General features: G+C 42.4%; 1 non-coding gene across 1 annotated transcript; it reads right to left on the bottom strand.

Annotated features, from left to right (window-relative positions):
• Positions 1–446: 446 nt before the first annotated feature.
• LOC127099322 (small nucleolar RNA R71) lies at positions 447–553 on the bottom strand. The gene has a single exon (XR_007793838.1). It is a non-coding gene; the product is annotated as a small nucleolar RNA R71 (small nucleolar RNA).
• Between the last annotated feature and the right edge of the window lie 14,316 nt (positions 554–14,869).

Genomic DNA, 14,869 nt, shown 5'->3' on the forward strand with positions numbered 1-14,869 from the left:
AGATTTTATATTAAATACGATCTTCCAGATTCTATAATCCCAATTTTAGAACCAGAACAAATTATGTCCAAAAGACCACAAAACCGCCCGTTGAAGTATTATGTTGTTCCATCGCAAGCAGAACCACATGACAACATTGCTTCCCCTACCATCAATCAAAACGATTTTGAGTTGAAACTTCACTGTTATCAGTCGTTCAACAAAACCAAGTTTCAAGTAGTCTCACAGACGACCCTAACTTACATTTGTCAGTGTTTGTGCAGTACACAGACACTGTGAAAGCAAATGGTGTCATTCAAGAAGCGATTAGACTACGTCTTTTCCCTTTTTCCTTAAGAGATAGAGCTATAGCTTGGCTACAATCTCTATCTTCAAACTCAGTAACCACATGGGACGAGTTGAAGAAAGTATTCTTAGCCCAATATTTTCCACCAAGCAAAACAACTATTCTAAGAGCTCAAACCAACAGATTTAAGTAAAAATACAATGAATCTCTTTTTGATGCTTGGGAAAGATACAAGGACATGATGCAACTTTGTCCACACCATGGACTTGAAGAATGGTTGATTATCCATACTTTCTACAATGGTCTTCTTTATAACACCAAGATGAATTTGAGTGTTGCCGCTGGCGATGCTCTAATGGACAAACCTTATGACGAAGCTTATGAACTCATAGAGAACATGGCTCAAAATCATTTCCAGTGGGGAAAAGAACGTGCTGCTGTAGAAAAATCAACTCCGAAAAGTGGAATGTACGAAGTTAATGGCATAGACTGCGTCAATACTAAAGTGGATACACTTACTCAAAAGATTGAAAGCATGGTGTAGCACCTCAAATTTGCACCCTACCATTGAATACATTCATTTCATATTAGGTCATAGCATTAACAATGTCCACTGCATAACATTGCATTGTCCATTTGCCCAAGTGCAAGCTCAGCTGCCCAAAATGGAAACTTTTTCTCCTCAAGATAACTTCCTGATACAAGCTTCAAATCAAATTTTGTCCAACATGAAAGTTGAATATCTTGATCTCACCATTCCAAAAAGTCCAAGAACTCAAAAATCCCATGTGTGGTTTGCAAGATATGGTCAGATGAATTTCCAAAAAGACCCGTAATCAGGAGGCCATAACTACCACATGGTTGGTCCAAATTGCAAGTTCTTTATATGCACAAACTCCATTTGACATGTACTTCAAGGGTGCATCATTGGATTTTTCCAAAAGTGGCCAATGCAAAAAGTCACTTTTCAACTGGACTGTTAAATTGGATCAGGGGCAAAATTGTCCAAATGTCAAAATATTTGGAATTTTGAGATGGGACTTTTTGCAACACCTCAGGAATGGCATTTGGAATGTGTTTGAATCATCACTTTATGCATAGGCTTCGTAAATTGAGATTTGGTTTGAGAAATGCAAGGGTTAAAATTGGACATTTTGCTATCAAATGGTGAAATTCAAAAATAAGCATCCAATGGAAATGGGACTTGTTTCTACACATCACATGTGATATTTTGGACTTGTTTGAATCGAAGTTGAGCTGATATATGGACTGTTTTAGAGAAAGGGCATTTTGGCCACTTTGAGTGAAATGCACAATTTGCTTAACAATGCAATTTGATTAATGGCTTGGTTAATTGTGGATTAAGGATTCATATAAAAGCCTAATTACTTCCTAAGCATAACAGATTTTCACAATCCCAAAAATCAGATCCAAATTCTCTCCAATTTCTGAAAATCTCTCAAGAACACTTCACACAAAAATTGATCAAACTTCACCAATTCTTGATCAATTCTCGAAATTCCTTTGGCATTGATCTTGATTCATCATCATCTCCATCTGTTTCCGCATTTCACCATCAAATTCGCACCAAAACTCGACTGTGCAAGGAAGCTTCATTCATGGTGAATTCGATTTGCAAGCACTAGGAACCACCGCGATTGGACCTGGACGCATCAATCAACTTCCTCAAGTTCGTATTGCACCTGTTTGGAGCTGAAGCACGCGAATTCCACCGATTTCACCACTGCCATAACAGGTATCTCCAAGATTCGAACATCACGATTCGATTAATGCTTATGTGCGTGCTGTAGTTCATTGAGTATAGGTCATGATGATGCGAGTAGTTTAGCAAATGATGAACTGTAGCTCATGTAATCCGAACTCGAAGCTTTGAATGCGAAACTTTAAACGATCGATCCGGTTTACACGGTTAGGTTTAGGTTGATTAGATTATATATTCGTGATCTATGCATTCAGACCTTTCCAATGAGTATTAGTTTGTGAGATTTGGTTGAGTTTTGAGCAAAACCGACTTTGGCCATGGAGGGGGATTGAGCGCGCGAGGAAGAAGAACTTTTCTGGAAAATTTCTACAGTTCGATCCAATTTTGGCTGGTTCCAATTTCAAATCACGTTTCCCGCCGCTCCACACCAATAGGATCTCGCCACCGCATTAATGAATTGAGCTGGCCCTGGATTATTACAATACTGCCATTGTCAAATTCCATTTAATTCAATTAATTCTAAAAAATTCATTAAAATTCATAGACACCTTTAAAAATTCATAGAAAAATATAGAAAAATCAGAAAATTGTGAAAATTGTTTTGTTGACTTTGTGGTTGAGTGTAGATGATTTTTGACCTATTGGTCAAAGTTGTGCTTGGTGTAAATAGTAGTTGACCTAGGGTTCATTCACACATGTATATTTTTGATACCTTGCACCAATTTGATCATGAAATTCTCATATCATAAAATAAATGTCTGAAAATTTTTGTGATGAATGTTGACTGGCTGAGGTTTATTTCCATGTAAATTTCATGCATTTTTTATACCTGATCATTGAGATGTGAATTTTTGAACTTAGGTGTGACAATGTGTGTCACACCTCCTTATGTCAACTTGCTGGATTTAATTGAGTGGTCTATACTTGTTGAAATGATGTGAAACTTTGCATGGTGAATCATTAACATGTTAAGATGCTTTGTGAATTTTTGTGGAATTTTTCATTGCATTTTCAAATTGTTTGTGATTTTTCATTTCTGTTGACCAATTGTGCAAGCTTGTGTGATATAGGTTGGTAGATTGATTGAGAAATGCTCATATGGTACTGTATGATCATGAAATTTGGCATGCTTGTAGTATACACATGTTAGGACCTCCCTGTTTTGGTCTCATCCATTTCTTTGTTGTTTTCATTGAATTATGAATTTTTGAAGTGGAAGCATGTATTGATGTTGTGATTTGGAGCCTATAATTGTGTCTGTTTTTGTTGATTTTCATTGACATGGTTCCATTTGCCCAATTGAGCTCAAATTTGACATGGTAGACCTTTAATATCCCCTGTTTAGGTGTAAATTATTTGAGAATTTTTGGGATTGTGTTGATGTGGATTTGAATGCAATAGTTCTGTTTGTAGGCTTAGTGCTTCCTTTGAACTAGTTTGCCTTATTTTGTGCATAGAATGAGCATGATGAATGATATGACCACGAAATTTGGTAGGATAGTTCCTGACATGTGTAGCTTTCATTTGGCTTTGGTCCTACTAATTTCCCATGTAATGTCACTGTTTACCATTGAATTGAAGTTAATGTACATTTTGTAGCTTCATTTGATTGTGTTTTTGCATGCTTAGACATGTTGAATTAATTCCCATTGTTCCACTAGCCCAAATTGCTTGAAAATTGACATGTAGCTTGTTGAATGTCCTCTGTTTAGGATATAATTTTTGTAGAATTTTCCATGCTGTTTTGGCATTTACTTGGATTTAATCTTGCTGGTTGCTCTTATATGATCCATGTTTGTTCACTTTGCCTTACATGTTGCATAGAATAAAATGTGTACATAGTTTGGATATGGGACCAATTGGGATCCCTTTGTAATTGAAATAGCTTGACTTTGATCATGAATTGGTTGCTGTTTTAGGATTTTTCCTTCTTTTGGACCCTAGGCTAGTCCTAGTGGTCTTGTCACTTACATTTGAACTTGTCTTTGGCTTTTCAGGTTAAGAAGTTAAGGCTTAAGGATATTGTTTCACATTTGGGATTATCTTACTTGACTTGTAAACTAATGTGGCTGTTTTGTAGGATGTTGGTTCACATTGAGCTTTGTGCTGTGCCCATTATTGTTTGATTGTACCTTACTGATTGATCATTATATTGTTGTCTGATTATGGATGGGATGCTGATTCTGTTTGACTTTTGTACAGGTACACTTAGTTGCTCAGTTCTCTTAAGAACTTGCATTGCTTTGCTTATAAGCAATTGGCATTGAGGTATAGAACTTTCTTCTTCATGTAGTCTGGAGACCCGGCTGTTACCGGGCCGGGCAAACTGTCTGAAGTCCTCCTTAAGAGGCAATGCTTGTGTATGTTTATATTTGTCCCAAGCAGGAAAAGTCCTCATTTGAGGCAATTGGTGGAAGGTAGGGATAAGCAATCTATCCCCCACTATTCTGTGAGTCTTCTCCTTGCTCCCATTACATGGTTGTAGCATTGAGATCCAAGCCCAAGATCTTGTACATTGTACAGTCGAGTCTATGTCCTGAGCGTAGAAGGGTCCCCCCATTCTGGACCCACGCTCCCTTGTCTGATGCTCTCTCTGACCAGAGATAGAAGCAATGAGGCACACCCCTCATCACCTTTCATCTGGCTTCACCTTAGCCCCTCAATGGCAAGGTTAAGAGCTAACCTGACCCCGATACAGAGGCTTGTTTGTTGAGGTTGATATGACCCCTCGACTAAAGCCTAGCCTTGATGTTTGAGCCCCCTTGTTGGTGTGTTTATTTCATGCTGTATATGTTTGTGTGGTGTGATTGTATCCCCTAGGTTCGCTAGACTCCGCGTAGTCTCGGTTGCATGACAAATAAGGTAGCACGGTTCCTTCGTATAGGACTTCCTTTCTTGCTTGAGCTTTCCTAAAACACAAACAAACATTATCCCTTCTTAAGGATACGTCAACTCCTTCTACTACAGGTGAGTAAGTCTCCAAAGGTCGAGCATCAGGTAGATTGTGTAGTGACGTTGTCCACTTAAAAAACACAAACCAACAGGAATAGTTTAGCCGAACTACGGCAACTCTGATTCTCATGTTCAGATGAGATACGTAGGCACGAGACGCGATGTCTTGTCGAGTTTGACTAACCACTAACACTAATTCTCTTCTCTCGCCCTCGTTGCGATTGAGACATTCTTTTCTCTCGCCCTCGTTGCGATTGAGACCTTCCCTTTCTCTTGCCCTAGTTGCAATCGAGACCCTTCTTCTTCCTGTGTTGGTGTTAGGAGGTGGATGTAAGCCCAGCGATTGGCATTCCACATCCTGTGTCTTGTTGTGTGCTTGGAAGCTGATGTAAGTCCATCGAGTGGCATTTGGGTTCCTGTGTGCGTGTGTTTGGTTCGGATGCCGACGTAAGTCCAGCGATTGGCAGTCGGGCTCCATGTTTGCCTTCTTGAGTGCGTTTTGGTTCGGATACTGATGTAAGCCCAGTGATTGGCGTTCAGGCTCCACGTTTGCCTTTGCCTGTATTTGTTTGTGTGCGTGTCAGCCGAGCTACGAATGCTCTGATTCTCCTTCGTCCAAAGGAGATACGTATGCATAGGATGCGATATCCTAGCGAGCATGTGTCGTTTCCCCAGTTCGAACTACTTAGACTCTGATGTCTATGCCTGATAGACTAAGTAGGCCCAGGATACGATGTCCTGCCGAGTCCTGTTTCGTTTGTTTCCTTGTGTCTCTTTCAGCCTGTGTAGATGTTTATTTGAGCAGTGTTTTAGCAACCATTTTCCTTCCTATCGTGCGTGGATCCCGTCGAGTACGACAGATGCGTAGGGGTGCTAATACCTTCCCTCCGCATAACCGACTCCCGATCCCATTCTCTTTGGTCGCGAGACCATGCTTTTTCCAGGTTTACTCTGAGCGTTTCCTTTCCCTCTTTTGGGATAAATAACGCACGGTGGCGGCTCTGTTGTTCTTGTTTTCCCGTCGGTTTTTCGCGTAATGCGACAGCTGGCGACTCCACTGGGGAATATTAGAGAAGTTGACCTATGCTGGTCCTTCTTCCCTAAGCGAGTCTCTCCTAGCGCTCTCTAGGTTAGGGCTTTGGTTGCTTGTATTGTTTATTTATTGCATTTATTATACTAACCATTGTTTATATTTGCATTAAATACTTGCATGCATCATTCTGTCATGTTGCCATCTTCTTCCGCAGGTGGTTCTGTTGTTTTGGGGTGGGTGTTCTGAGTGGGGCTAAAACCCAGGCCCGAGTGTACACCTAGGATTAGTGTGGTCTCACGTCCCTCACATGTCGGTTGGGCATGCTGTTGCGACGTGACATACCACAAGTCGGACGAGGTTCATTTGAGAGAGTCCTTCCGTTTCGAGTTATTCCACTCAGGTTGGATGATCTCATCTGAGCTATTGACTTCGGTGACCGTTCTTTCCCGGATTCCTGGTTGAGACGATCTTAAGGGAGCTACAATGGCACACCCGAAAGGGCAAACCCATTGAGTATCTTTGTCCGATTGTCGAGACTAGTATCCGCCTTAGGATAACCTGATTAGAATTTACCTGTGAGGGGAGGGTGATTCTTACAGATGCATGTTCTGATGGTGACTTTGATGGTGACTTTTGGTTTCGTTGATCAGAGTCATATTTATAAGTCGGATTTATGGATCTCTATTTTTGGACGCCGGAGGTTTGACCTTGGCCAGTATCAGAGGGTTCCGTTTATTTCGGATCCCTGGGCTGAGTTTGAGGTTGCACAGATGTAGGTTTGGTTCTTCAGATTGGGCTCAGATGACAGTTGACCAGTTGACTTTGGGGTTTCAGATGGTTGTGATCAGAGTTCGAGCCGAAGCTTCGATCCTGTGTTCAGAGATTGCACAGCTTGCCGGTCGTGTCTGCATCATGTGCATCATAGCATGTTTATTTTTCAAAAGAAATGCAATAAAAAATGAAAAAATAAAAAAAAAACTAATCCCTGCATGCATATCCTTTCTCAGGTACATTCCAGAGCCTGTTCACTGATGGATCCGGGTGCTCATTTACAGATGAAATTATTGGTTTCACTCGGTACTCATTGCTCTTGTATACTGTGTCGTTGCTGCAGATTGCTTTTTTTTTCGAAGATGAATCAGGCTCTTTGAAGGCCTGAGAAATGATCATTATCATGTGCATCATAGGCATTAGCATCATAATCATAACATGTTGCATAACAGGTGTTCTAGTTCGGACTTCTCACTCTGGCTCCTGTCTGAGACAGGATTGTTGATCATCGTCCGCACAGCAACCAGATCGAATCATCAGAGGGGTATGGATCAGGTTCAGACTGAGTTGGCTGAGATAAGGGCAAACATGGCCCAGTTCATGACCATGATGCAAGGGGTCGTTCAGGGACAAGAGGAGCTACGAGCCTTAGCCCAGAGACAGGAAGCCATGATTCTGCCACCCAATCGTGCTTCACCAGAGGGGGTCCCCGTTAATGATCAAATTGCTGCTGTCACTATTCCCGTCAGCAACTACGACGTGGATGATGATTTGAGGGGTATCATAATCAATGGACAGCCTCTTGCTACATAGACTGTTAATGTCAGAGCAACCCGTACTCCGGTTCGCCATCGTGGCTCTTCAAGTTCGTTGAATTCTAAGAAGCCATTCTCTGGGGCACCCAAAAGGGGAGAGAGTGAAACAAATGTGCACCGGCGAGGGAGTGCGAACAGAGGACAATATCGTCAAGCTGCCGTTGTGACTATTCCAGCAACCCAACAGCAACAGGGAAGGCCAATTCAGCGGTATCAACATCAGCAACATCGTCCGCAACAGCAGGCTTACCAGCCTCACCATGGTAATCAAGCCAGTACGGGTAATGAGAGGAAGAGGATCATTTTTGACCCGATCCCTATGTCATACTCAGAGTTGTATCCCTCGTTGATAGAGCGGAACTTGATTACTCCCAGAGACCCGCCGGCCGTACCCGTCAACCCTCGGTGGTGGTATAGGCCTGAGCAGCAGTGTGTGTATCATTCGGGTGCTCCTGGTCATGATGTGGATAGTTGCTTTCAGTTGAAGATGAAGGTTCAAGACCTCGTGAGGTCAGGTATTCTGAACTTTGAAGACTTGGGTCCCCGTGTTAATCAAGCTTGAAGATAACAAGTCGCGGGCTGGCGTTGGCTTTTCTCCTGAGGTCTTCAACAAAGAGGGTTGATCAAAAGCAGAAGCTACTAATGCAAGAGATTCTGACAGTTGTTATCCCTGGTGGGATCTATCACAATTGGGTCACTGTGGGCGTTCCTACAGTTGTTCATAAGTCAGAGTAATAATCACTTTGTTTAAAAACCCTTCTCCCATGCCAAAAGGAGAAGTGATGACATTGTTGGCAACATTTTGTGCAATGATATTTTCATTCAAGTAAATGCATGTTAAACATTTGTTTTTCCAATTGTTTTCCCTTTTCGCTTTTTGCATGAAATTGGTGATCACAAAAAACCCTAAAAACAGGAATAAAAGCAATCTTTTCATCTGCATAACGATTGTCTTGTTTGTTTTCCAAAAAGTTTTTCATATCGAAATCATTATGCAGGTTGTTTCTCAAACCCATTGAACATAGTGATCGGACGTCATCTCCCAATTTTGAATTCCCTGTATTCGAAGTAGAAGAAGATGATGTTGAAGGGATTCCTGACGAGATTTCCCGACTTCTTGAGCAAGAAAAGAAGATCACTCAGCTGCATCTCGAGAATCAGCAGAACAGCCAACTGGGGCATCAAGAAAAAATCAATCAAAAAAAAAAACAAAGAAAGAAAGGGTGCAAAAGAAATCAAAAGAAATCAAAAGCAAAATCAAAAGAAAAAACAAAGGAAAAATAGCACCCTCAAAGTCCCAAGTTGACTGATGCTGAATTCGATCGAAAAGAAGAGATTAACTGCCAGGTGTCATGGTCAGTTATATCAGCAGAGAGTGACGAAAGCATTCGACTAGAAGGTCGAGTCTCGAGTTCTGAGAAAATGACCTTGTGCTCAAGAAAGTCTTGTCTTTCGTGCCCGATTCCAGGGGCAAGTGGACTCCAAGCTATGAACGTCCATATGTTTTCAAGAGAGCCTTTTCAGGCGGTGCTTTGACACTTACAGCAATGGATGAAGAAGTTCACTCGTCCTGTGAATCCAGATGCAGTCAAGAAATACTTAGCCTAAACAAAAAAAAAAGCAAAACAGCTCGCTAAGTTGAACACCCCAAAGGGTAACTTAGGCAAAAAGGAGCGTCTCGGTGGATTGAAAACCCGAAAGGGCGATCCAGGCAAAAGTTAGAGACATTGAAAAAAAGAATTTGCATCTCGCTAGATTGAGCACCTCACACCGGGGCAATCTAGGCAAAAATTAGGGATTTGGCAAGTAACTGCATCTTGACAAGACCGTGTTCTATATCTGTCATCCGCCAGGAATTCTCTATGCGTCGTCGACCGAAGCTCCGAATACATCGAAATTCAGAATGGTAGAGGAAAGGTCATTATGTTCAATGTAGCCCTCTCCAATATATATCACCGATTTCAAACTTGTACGGATCTATGGAGTCTCGCCCTTTGCAGACTACCATTCCATCACATCGATTTGAGCTTTTATCCAATTATTTGCACTCTTATTTGTTTCAACTCAACAAATGTTTTGCATGTTTTTAATTGATAAAGTATCATTGTTTTCAAAATAACAAATTTTTCACAAAATTGTTCTTAAACAAAGTGAACATTCACAATGATGAAAGGATACCTAGGAGACCCGCAGTGCTCTCCCAAGGGTGGCATGATTACCGACGGGTAAGACAGTCGTTCGTATCTCGAGCATAACTGTATCTTTGTCCTGTAGAACCTTTTCATGGTCTCTCCTCAGCGAGGTTGCTCAGTGCAGTGTTGGTTGAAGTTGTTCATCTTCACGTCCCCGACAGTGTAACATGTTTTCTCCAAGTCTCTGTTAGCCCTATGGTGGGGCATCCCTAATAGAGTGCTGTTTGAGCCCTATTGTGGGGCATCCCCAGCAAGGTTGTTGTTTTGGACATTATCGTGGGCCAGTTCTCGAGCAGTAGGTGTACTGAAGACTTCAATTTTCGTCTCTCCAGCAGAGCAGTCTTCTCCTCTCCCTGGCACGAATGCTTTTCTGCAATGATTCGGTATTTGGAGGATTGACGTCTCAGTATTCCGTCATTTTTTCAGGTAGGTCCTCAGCAGAGTGGTTGACATGAGGAACTTCATCGATGCCTATCTATTTTCACCAGAGATCTGGCTGATTCTTGGTATCTCTGTTCTCCAGCATGAGTGAGAAGTCAGTGCTCTCCCTACGGAGTTTTCATCAAGCAGATTTCCTCAGCAGAGTCTCCCCACAGAGTGGAGTATTTGATCAGTGGGCTCCCTAGCGGGGTTTTCATTCATTTTGCATTTTGCATGTAGTGATCATTGCATCCTCAAATCGCGTAGCATTTCCATTCATAATGGAGCATTACGCCATAGAAAAATTCAAACATATGCTTTCATGTGTTAACCCGATCAGACCGTCTCCCCGGCAGAGGCAGCTTCTTGTTCGACGTCTGTACAGCGCTTTCGCTACAGTTGCTCCTGACGGCACTCAGGATTGGTACCCCCAGAGAGGTTTATTTCCTCATCCGTTGGTGAAAGGGAAACCTGGTTCTACCGAGTGATTCCCTAGCAGATGTGGGTGTGTCTGATCTCTCCATGTAGAGTCTACCCCTTAAGCAGAAAAGTGTCTACCATTTCTTTCTGCGCTCCCCACTGAGTTAGATCCTCGTGGATGACGGTTGCTTCCGTTCCCTCCCTCACGGGACGGGTTTCCCTATCGAGTTTTTTCCTCGTTAGGATGAGTCTTGATTCAGTCTGCCTTTTTGGATCGATCCTAAATTGGCTCCCCGTTGACTGTTTCTTGTACTTCCCTGGGGCATAAATGAATAGTTGCTCACTAACCGGCACTCATTCATCTTATCCTCAGCGGAATTTGTTGGCCTCTACCTACAAACCGGTAGTTGTAAGTCCTATCTTTGTGGTTTTCTACCCAACCGGTAGTTGTAAAATCCCACTTTCATCCCCTCACAGAGGTAACCTTTGTGGTTCATTCTGTCGGTTGGCTACTACCTACAACCCGGTAGTTGTAAGTCCTATCTTTGTGGTTTTCTACCTATTAGCTGGTAGTTGTAAAATCCCACTTCATCCCCTTGGTGGAGTTAACCCTGTGTGCTCATCTTATCGATGACTGGTTACTTTTCCGTGGTTTTCTGCCTACTAACCGGTAGATGTAATCCCCTCTTTGCAGTTATCAGTACCCAGTTTGCGGTATTGATATTCTTTTCCCCTCTGGATACTCGCCTTGATCAAGCAGTATTGTCCCCAGTGGGTCTCTCCTTCCTTTAGGATATTTGCTCCGAGTTAGCAACTTTATCCTCTTTTGATTGGTCATCTTTTGCATACCTGGTCCTGGTACCCGATGCCTTTCTTTTCGGTCGTTTATCCATTTAACAACCTGCAATCCGGTTATGGGTAATCTGCCATGCGAGTGTATTATCTACGTTTCGACGGCTATAGATGATATATCTCATGCACTCTCTGGTCAGTCTCTTGATTGCTTTCTCCAGCAGAGTAAGATTCGTATTCCTCGTGGAATCGAATGTCCATCCTTTAACAAGTTTGCCTTTGCTCTCTTCAGGATGATGTCGGTTGATTTATCCATTTAACAACCTCAACCCGGTTACGGATAATCTTCCTTGCGAGTGTATTATCTACGTTTTGACGGCTATAGATAATATGTCTCATGCGCTCTTGGGTCGAAGGCGTCCTCCCCAGTCGAGTAAGATTCGTATTCCTCGTGGAATCGAATGCCCATCCTCTAACAAGACTGCTTTTCTAGCCCTCTTCAGGATGTTGAGTGTTTTGGAACACAAACCAATTCACGTTTGGTCGGTCACCCGTTTCATACCTACAACCCGGTATCCTTGGTGTTCCTTCCCGTTTGCTCGCTGTCGTGACCTTGTTCCCCAGTGAGATCCCCTGCAAGTGTGTGGCCTTGCCCTGCCATCTTGTAGATGCCAGTACCCTGTCGGCACCCGCGTGTGTTGTTTCTTTGGTGTCGGTAAACACCATCTTTCGGTGATTTCCCAGTCATGCGTAGTGTCTGGTCTTCTTTCGATGTCGGTAAACATCCTTTTTCGATGTTCATAACGTCGCTATCCCTTCCCTAGTGAAGATTTCTCCTCTCCGTTGGTGTCGATAAACGTCGAGTTTTTCCCGATCATCCGTTGATGATTTGGTTGTGTTCACTCTCCCCAGAAGAGATTCCTCCTCTCCGTTGGTGTCGATAAACGTCGAGTTTTTCCTATTCGTCCTATGACGTCTAGTTGTACCTTTCCCCAAGTGGATCTACCTCCCCGTTGGTTTCGATAAACGTTGTGTTTTTCTCATTCGTCCATGAACGTCTGATTGTATACCCTATTCCCAGTTCATTCATTAATGTCTGGTTGACTTCCCAACCAGAATTCCCAGTAGACGTCCTATTCGGTTTCCGGTTGTGGTGCCTTTCCCTCGTGAAGTGGCTTTCTCCTTCTCCCTTTCGTCCTATGACGTCTGGCTGAGTTTTCTCCTCCTCCGTTGGTGTCGATAAACGTTGAGTCTCCCTTTCGTCCTATGACGTCTTGGCTGAGTTTCCTCCTTCTCCGTTGGTGTCGATAAACGTTGAGTCTCCCTTTCGTCCTATGACGTCTTGGCTGAGTTTCCTCCTTCTCCGTTGGTGTCGATAAACGTTGAGTCTCCCTTTCGTCCTATGACGTCTTGGCTGAGTTTTCTCCTTCTCCGTTGGTGTCGATAAACGTCGAGCTTCTCCCTTTCGTCCTATGACGTCTGGTCGAGTCTTCCCATTCATCCTATGATGTCTGGTTACCTCTCCGTTGGTCTTGGTAAACGTTGAGTTTTTCCCATTTCGTCCGCTGACGTATGGTTGTATATCTCTTCCCATTCATCCTATGATGTCTGGTTACCTCTCCGTTGGTCTTGGTAAACGCTGAGTTTTTCCCCATTACGTCCGCTGACGTATGGTTGTATCTCTCTTTCCATTCATTCATTAATGATTGGTTACCTCTCCGTTGGTCTTGGTAAACGCTGAGTTTTTCCCCATTACGTCCGCTGACGTATGGTTGTATCTCTCTTTCCATTCATTCATTAATGATTGGTTACCTCTCCGTTGGTCTTGGTAAACGCTGAGTTTTTCCCCATTTCGTCCGCTGACGTATGGTTGTATCTCTCTTTCCATTCATTCATTAATGATTGGTTACCTCTCCGTTGGTTTTGGTAAACGCTGAGTTTTTCCCATTGCGTCCGCTGACGTATGGTTGTATCCTTTCCTGGTTATCCCCAGTAGAGTTGATTTACCTCTCCGTTGGTCTTGGTAAACGTTGAGTTTTTCCTAGTTGTCCGCTGGCATCTAGTTGAGATTTCTGATCCCAGTCATCGTGTGTCGATGTCTGGATGTGGTTGTGCTTTTGAAGAGAAGATAGGAGAAAGAAGAAAACAAGAAAAATTCCCAGCAGTGTGCAAATTTCTACGGTTCTTGGTATTCAATCCCTGTTTACCCTGAAAGTCTGACAACCATTGCTCTCATCCATTCGGGTCCCAGTTGATTGAATAGGGGCAGCTGTAGCACCTCAAATTTGCACCCTACCATTGAATACATTCATTTCATATTAGGTCATAGCATTAACAATGTCCACTGCATAACATTGCATTGTCCATTTGCCCAAGTGCAAGCTCAGCTGCCCAAAATGGAAACTTTTTCTCCTCAAGATAACTTCCTGATACAAGCTTCAAATCAAATTTTGTCCAACATGAAAGTTGAATATCTTGATCTCACCATTCCAAAAAGTCCAAGAACTCAAAAATCCCATGTGTGGTTTGCAAGATATGGTCAGATGAATTTCCAAAAAGACCCGTAATCAGGAGGCCATAACTACCACATGGTTGGTCCAAATTGCAAGTTCTTTATATGCACAAACTCCATTTGACATGTACTTCAAGGGTGCATCATTGGATTTTTCCAAAAGTGGCCAATGCAAAAAGTCACTTTTCAACTGGACTGTTAAATTGGATCAGGGGCAAAATTGTCCAAATGTCAAAATATTTGGAATTTTGAGATGGGACTTTTTGCAACACCTCAGGAATGGCATTTGGAATGTGTTTGAATCATCACTTTATGCATAGGCTTCGTAAATTGAGATTTGGTTTGAGAAATGCAAGGGTTAAAATTGGACATTTTGCTATCAAATGGTGAAATTCAAAAATAAGCATCCAATGGAAATGGGACTTGTTTCTACACATCACATGTGATATTTTGGACTTGTTTGAATCGAAGTTGAGCTGATATATGGACTGTTTTAGAGAAAGGGCATTTTGGCCACTTTGAGTGAAATGCACAATTTGCTTAACAATGCAATTTGATTAATGGCTTGGTTAATTGTGGATTAAGGATTCATATAAAAGCCTAATTACTTCCTAAGCATAACAGATTTTCACAATCCCAAAAATCAGATCCAAATTCTCTCCAATTTCTGAAAATCTCTCAAGAACACTTCACACAAAAATTGATCAAACTTCACCAATTCTTGATCAATTCTCGAAATTCCTTTGGCATTGATCTTGATTCATCATCATCTCCATCTGTTTCCGCATTTCACCATCAAATTCGCACCAAAACTCGACTGTGCAAGGAAGCTTCATTCATGGTGAATTCGATTTGCAAGCACTAGGAACCACCGCGATTGGACCTGGACGCATCAATCAACTTCCTCAAGTTCGTATTGCACCTGTTTGGAGCTGAAGCACGCGAATTCCACC

This window comes from Lathyrus oleraceus, chromosome 6 (assembly GCF_024323335.1).
Source record: "Lathyrus oleraceus cultivar Zhongwan6 chromosome 6, CAAS_Psat_ZW6_1.0, whole genome shotgun sequence".
Classification (NCBI taxonomy): Eukaryota; Viridiplantae; Streptophyta; class Magnoliopsida; order Fabales; family Fabaceae; genus Lathyrus; species Lathyrus oleraceus.